The 7,788-nt window shown below is 18.3% G+C and overlaps 1 protein-coding gene across 4 annotated transcripts in view; it reads right to left on the reverse strand.

Annotated features, from left to right (window-relative positions):
- Window positions 1-6,602, reverse strand: part of LOC102675792 (secretin receptor-like) — a 27,838-nt gene extending 21,236 nt beyond the window's left edge. For 2 of the 4 annotated variants that reach the window (XR_004151524.1, XM_031513995.1), the window contains exon 1: window positions 5,954-6,602. The gene's annotated coding sequence lies outside the window, so the exon portion shown is untranslated. The remainder of the gene's footprint in view (window positions 1-5,953) is intronic. The other 2 variants (XM_006623178.2, XM_006623177.2) reach the window with 1 other exon arrangement.
- Window positions 6,603-7,788: the final 1,186 nt, after the last annotated feature.

Below are 7,788 nucleotides of genomic sequence, written 5' to 3' on the forward strand. Positions count from 1 at the left end.
TATTTTCATAGAAAAATATCCGATTTCTGAGTTTTATTCTAGTATGTATGAAAAATTTATATATTTTTTAGCAAATTTTTTAGTCTTTAATATTTTATATTTTTTACTTTTTAATATAATAGAATATAATCTTATATTTTCAATAATTTTAATTTAAAAACTTACTTTGGTTTTAAATAATATTTTTTGTTTTAATAATACAAAAATAAATAATATAAATGAAAGATTGAAATTATTTAAAAAATTTATTCCTATTAATATTTTAATAATAACCATGATGATTTGATTAAAAGATTATTTTAAATTCTGTATATAATTTTTAATAATTTTTAAAAGATTTGAAAAAAAAAAATAAAAAAAAATTACTTATTTTTTCTATATTATCAATAATCGAAATAATATGTAATAGTTTACGAAATTATATATTATCTCGTTATTATTTTAGAAATATTAAAAATTAAATGAATTTATTTATTTAAAGAATTATAAAAAATTAAAATAATATTTTTAAATTAATATTCTTAATATTCTTGAATATTACTTTAATAATATTCTTGAAATAAAGTAATATTTTTAAACAATAAATAATATTATTAACACTAATATTTATATATGTAACAAAAAAATAATAAAACTTTCTAATTTAAAATATTTCTTTTTCCATTTCTGTATTATAATAAATTTCATTAATCTGAATCTCAAAATTCCATTTAAATAAACCTCCGTAAATAACGTTACGATTGTGTCGTTATCGAATAAGATATTACGCAAAACGAAATCTAGCTCACTAAAAAGGTACAATAATGAAATATTTGTTAGGAATCATGATCACTCGCTATTTATCTTGAATACACCCTTATTATCTGATAAAGAACAGGATGCTGTTACAAAACTCGATCGTACATAAATATTTCTAAATCGATAACCGTTCCTCTCTTAAAGTAGATTATTATATATCTGTTCATATAATCCAAAAATCATAAATGAAATTATAAAACAATATCTAAAAGAATCTTTCTAAAATAATTGATTAATTCCACGAACATTCTTTATATTTCATTATTTTTTATATTTCATTATAATTGAAGTTCATGCAACGAAATTTTTGTTATTTTTTTTTAACAATTATATTAGAAGAATTATTTAAAATTTTTTTAAAATTATGTTATAAAATTAAAAATTCATAAATCCAATCAATTTAATAAAAAAATTGATAATAAAAAAAATATATATAGAAATTTTAATTTTATTTTGTACTTTATGTATTTTAACTAGGCATATTTAATTTTTGCACAAAAATTTTTTATAGAATTTCAGAAAAGAATGATTAAATGTGATATTTTTCGTAATTTAATTAAAAAAAGCATAGATTAAAAAGATGCTAAATAATATGAAGAAAATGATATTAGAATCAGAACTACAAGCAAGTCTCGTTGAAAATTACTCATCATTCATAACTGATGCTTATTACGGAATACTTGTTCAAACGTTAGTATTTCGTGATCTATTTTGCATGTTCATGTTTATTTCTAGACTTTGAAAGATAGTTGAACTTTATCTGGCTGCAATTATAATTATATTTCTTTTGAATGATAAAATCGTGAGCGGTGTTGCGTTTAATATTCATTTTTCAATAAGATGAAAATGGCTGATTATTCTTTTAACTTGCAATTTTTTATATCGTATTTTGAAACTTCATGTTACACAATAGAGAAAGTATCAGCAATTTCTATTTCTTGTACTATGTAATAAATTAGTATGATAAAAAAAATAATAGAATAGAAATCCATTATCAATAATTATCTAAAATAATTGATTATAATGAAACGATTTTTAAATATAATATTTAATTGATTTATATGTTTATTTAAATTATTTTTAAATTTTATTTCAATTAGAATCGAACAATGTCAAATAATAATAATTTAAATTCTGAAATACAAATATCAAATTTTACAAACTTACAAATAACTTTAATTATTAAAATTTATTTTAGTAAGTTTATATATATATATATATATATATATATATAGAGAGAGAGAGAGAGAGAGAGAGAGAGAGAGATTAATTAATTAAATCAAGATTACTAAAGTCATGGAAAGAGATTTTAAAGGAATTATTAGCCAGTAACGATGTAACTTCGGAGCATTAATCCTTTATAAGATTAATTTTTAAAATATAGAGAAAAATTCTGGCAATAAATAATTAGATAATATTATTATAATAATCGTAATTATAAATAACAAATAAATAACAAGGATAAAAAGGTAATTCAAATAGTAATATCGTTGAATATTTAAAATGAATAACTGAACAATCTTAACTTTTAATGAAATTCAATATCATCTATTCATATATCATCTATTCTTATGTAAATATCATAAAAATAAAATGATAAAATTAAATTATATATTATATAACATATTAAAAAAAATTTGATAATAAAATTAAAAAAAATAATAAAAATACGTTATAAAATTCTTAAAAATTCAATATTTGATTATCAATGAAATTATCAATAAATTTTTTTTATAAAAAATTCAAAATTATCAAAATTTTATAATTATATGCGGGATTTATATTTAGAAATACCAATAATTAATTATATAATATCAATATTAGAAAATTAATAAAATAAGATTAATAAAATATTAGAAAATATCAATATTATCAAAAATTAGAAAAAAAATCTATATAATCATCTCGTCAAATAAATTAGAGATATAGATATATATCATTTAATAAATATTTAAATGATATATATAGTGATATCAAATATCAAATTTGTTTGACGGAATCGATACATAGAAAAATATGGAAAGGAATAAGATCGAAAGTAAAATGCGACCAATGTCATATCATCGGCCACTATTAATTGGTTTACTTCGCGATGTGTCATCTCTTTAATTAATGCTCTAGAGAAGTCAACAAAGGCGTTTCTCGTTTAATATGATGAGTCACGTGCCATACGTCGCATAATACCTTGCGGAAACTGAAATGAGCTTTGTAACTCGAAGAAAAAAAGTCTAAAACGAGGAGAAATTAATATAGTTTCTATGTAAGTTTTTTTATACAACATTTTCATATAATCGTGGAAATTTCTGAATTATTTGATTGAAATAATTACAATATAAATATTATAAACGACGCAATTGTAAAAAATAATAAAAAATATTGATAATTGAAATTGTTGGAATGCAAAAATTTTAACATAAAACTGTAAAAGTGAAAATAGAATTATGAAATTATTAAACTCATATTGAGAAATAATTGGATATGAAAATTATAATTAATTTCTTTTCAATTTCTTAAAAAAGATGATAAAAAAATTAAGATTATAAATTATTAAAAAATTAATATATTAAAATAATTATATGAATATTTTAAATTTTAGAGAGAAAATTAAATATATTTTAAAAAATTATATCTATTTCAAAATTAATATATTTCATTGATATATTTATTATTAAAATTTAAAAAAAAAATATTTGATGACATTTTTCTTCCATCTCTTTTCATTAATACTTCAATATATATATATTTTGCTTATAAAAAAGGAAACAAAATGTTAAAAATTAAAATTAAAATATTAAAAATTATCTATCGATTTATTTTTAAATTCTTAAAAATTATTCATATAATTTTATTAAATTCTCATGAATGCTTCTCCAGCAATAATGATCGAAATTTCAATTTAGCTATGTGAAAAGCTTTTGGCTTATTTTTACACTGTTCTACATATATATGTAGAAATAAATATGTAGAACAAATGTATATATTTTGCAATAATAAAATCTATTATTATCTTGCTTATAAATGAAGTATTTTTAATACAGAAAATGCTAGAAAATAATCTTCCAAATATAATTTTTTTCTAGTAGAATACTTAAAAAAATATTGAAGAAGTAACAATTATTTTAAAAAATAAATTAAGAAAATATTGTAAAATTAAATTAATAGAAATTAATTATAAGTCTGAATATAATTATATTAAATTTTCTAAAATTACAAAATTTCAATATTTCTTAACAATTATATTGCATTTTCTTTTTTTTTAATATAATATTTTAAACAAGATGATTATAATTGAATGAAATAGAAATGAAAAAGTTTTTAAAATATGAAATATATAAAAAAAATTTTTAAATATATTAACATATATAAAAATATTAAACAATTTTCAGTATACTTGCTTTTCTTAATCAACATATGTCTGATTATATACGAGGCTGTTTCACTGTGAAGCTCGACGAAACAAATTCGAAATAAACGTAAATTAATGATAAAGAACAATAAATTTTTGATTTACTTTTTTATCTCATTTTATTCACCAATAAAAATTATAATAAATATCTCAATTTTATTTGTAAACAGAAAATATAAAGAAAATAATATTGCAAAGAAAAATTCTTTTTCTAACAAAGAACAGAGATATTGAAAAAATATAATTAACAAATTTTAAGAAATTTGAGAAGAGGATGAAATATAATTATAGAAAAAAATAATTGAAGAATTTTAAATTTTGAAACTTATGAAAGAATCTAAAGTAGTATCTAATATAAATTCAGACTTAAAACATACTTTTTTTTTTATTTATTTTTATCTATAAAGATAGTCTTCATTTTAATAAGTTATTTAACAATATATAGAAATATTCATTTTATATTATTTTAATGATTAATCTGATTACATTTATATCATTCAAATTCGAAATTCAAATATCATCTAAAAATATTTTTAATCATTGAATATAAATAAAGAAGATAAATATGATAATTTGTGATTATTATAAATAAATATTTTATAATAAAATTTATTATAAATAAAAATTTTTTTCTTTTATTCATTATTAGTAGATTTAAACATTAATGAATAGATTTAATAAACAATCATTTATCTGATTAAAGATATATCCACGAATATATTGATTTATCTTTCACTTCAAAAAAATAAGTAAAATATTTTTCATGCTTTCCAATACTTTTTTTTATCTTATTGACATAAGTAAAAAAATTAAAATCAAAATTTCATGAAATATTTGTCTATATATTCTTTCTTGAAGATCAAAAATCAAATCAATCGAATAAAAAATCTGATTATTATCGAATCAGCTAAATTAGTGAAACAATAAGATGTTAATATCTGGTATCTATATAATTAAAACTTTTTATTTATGCTTTGCGATTAGATCATGAGCGTATTTCAAGTTTATTTATAAAAACAGTTCCCCAGCAGGCGCTTTGAGAAGCCATCGTTTTACATTATTTATCTACCAACGATAGGAACATTAAACTCCACGAATTTCTACAAACTATCTTTAATAAATGCCTATCTTTAATAATATGTATATTAGGATTCTGAATTTTTTATTTTCTTTTTTTAAATCTTTTTAAAAATTTTAAGTACATATAAAATTAGAATTCAACAAATTTAACTACAAAGATTTTTAATATTATAAAATTATATATAATATATATAATATATATATATTATAATATATATAATATATATATANTTTTAATTTTTTTGAATTTTATTAAATATAGAATATATTTAAATATTTGATTAATATTTGATATTTAAATATATTTAAATATTAAGAAATTAAATATGTCTAAAAAATATTATTAAATACTTTAAAAAAACAATGGATAAACTCAAAAATTTAAATACTAACAGAGTAAAATAAGAATTTCTGAATATTTTTTCAGCTTTCAATTTCTTTTTCACTTCTGAGAATTTAAATAAATAATATGTGAATGGTATTGAAATCTATCATGACATTGTAATATATTTAGAAAATTATTAAATATTTATTACAGAACTTAAAAATATTTTCATATAATAATTTTGTAAAAATAAACTTTTTTAATTTTTTTAGATTTCCATTGAAGATTAAATTTATTCCATATTTTATATGAAAAATATAAAATTGTTTAGAATGTCTACTTACCGGAAGTTGTTCAGCAGGATATTACATAGAAGTTATCAAAAAGTGTATAGCATTTGTTCAAAGTAAAAAGTCATTAAAAATATCTCTCCACTTGATAATGCGCTGAAGAAATACTTTGATTTTCCTTTTAATTTTCTAGTTTTGTCTATCACAAATCGTAAAAAGTAGCAGATGTTTCCACTTAAAGAAAACAACAATTTTCAATTTCCAATTTCAATCTTCAATAAACAAGTTTTGAAATTTGATTAAGTATGAATTTTATCTTTACACTAGATTTTATTTCGTAAATTTTAAAAATCCATCCATTAAAAAAATTAATACTTTATAAAAAATGGGACTAGTATCTTTCATATCACGTTAAAACGTCCGATGCTAGACGCCGTTTAAGCGCAACTGCCTTCCTCTGGTACTCTATATATCGTCATCAGATCTTACGCATGCGATTTCCGAGATATATTCTGTCTCTCTCTCTCTCTCTCTTTCTCTGTGAACTGTATATTTTCATCGTAACAATATTCGGGAATAATCACTTCTTTGTTGAATGTTCACTGTTGATTTTAATCACGAAATGAAAAGTATAAAACGATATTATCTTGACGAAGAATTAGTATTCTTCAAATTGAATTTACCAAATGTCCGTTCAAATAGTTTTGATTTTTAAAATCTGAAAAAGGAATTGAAATATATTATAACGATGAAATTTAAATTGAAAAATAATATAAATTTGCTAATTAAAGAAATACAGGAGAATTACAGAAAAAATAATTATATAATGATATTAAAAGAATAAATTAATAGAGTATGTTCGAAGAATTCTTATTCATGTAAATACACAAAAATAATTCAATAAATAAAATGAAATATTTTAAAATTCTTAAGATTTGATAAATAAATCAAATTATTACAATATAAAAATAAATAAATAATTATAATATTTCATTAAAAGTAATCGAAGTGTGGAAAAAATTTTACGATTTTAAGAAAAAAATAGCTGATACAAACTTTAAAAAACTGCTGAGAAAAACAATGATTTGATTTTGATGGAAAATTAATATCAAAATGTTAAATCATTTATATTTTTAATAAGAAACTATTGAGAAATCAATAATTAAATTTTATGAATTTTAATTGACTATTAAATTTACTCATTTGATAATTTTTTTTTATAAATTTTTTTATAAATAAATTTATCATAAATAATCAGTAATTTTTCTTAATAAAATTTTCATCTGAAGTAGCAATTATCAAGCAAGTTTTTTATTCCATTTGCAATTATGCAAGACATTTCATCTCATTAAAAAATTTAAAGTAATTAGGAGAGAAAATTACTTTTCAAAAGATATTCAATATATAATAAAAATAGAATTGAAAAGATTAATTTATAATATATAATTTGTTTGTTCAATAAAAAAAAAACTTTTATTTACAATTATAATTTTAAAGTATCAATTTGTAGCACATAATATATAAAAATATAAACATATAAGAATAATTCATAATATAAACATATAAGAATAATATATAAAAATATAAATATATAACAAGAACTCAATATGAATATAAACAAATATATAAATAATTGAAGAATTTAAAATTAATCGATATTGATTATTATGAATGAAAATGGGTCAAATAAAATTATCTTTGAAACTGTTTGATAAATTCGAAATATAAATGGAGGCACGTATTTAATGATAAATGATAATAATACAGAATACTGATAAAAATGATAATGGTTTGTTGGTCATCTTTCAGTCATAATTAAAGCTTGGATATCAAAGACCGATAGTGTTAAAAATGATTTTCATAACATTAGAAAAAAAAAAAAAAAAAAA

The sequence above is a fragment of the Apis dorsata genome, unplaced genomic scaffold (genome assembly GCF_000469605.1).
Source record: "Apis dorsata unplaced genomic scaffold, Apis dorsata 1.3 scaffold_820, whole genome shotgun sequence".
Taxonomy (NCBI): Eukaryota; Metazoa; Arthropoda; class Insecta; order Hymenoptera; family Apidae; genus Apis; species Apis dorsata.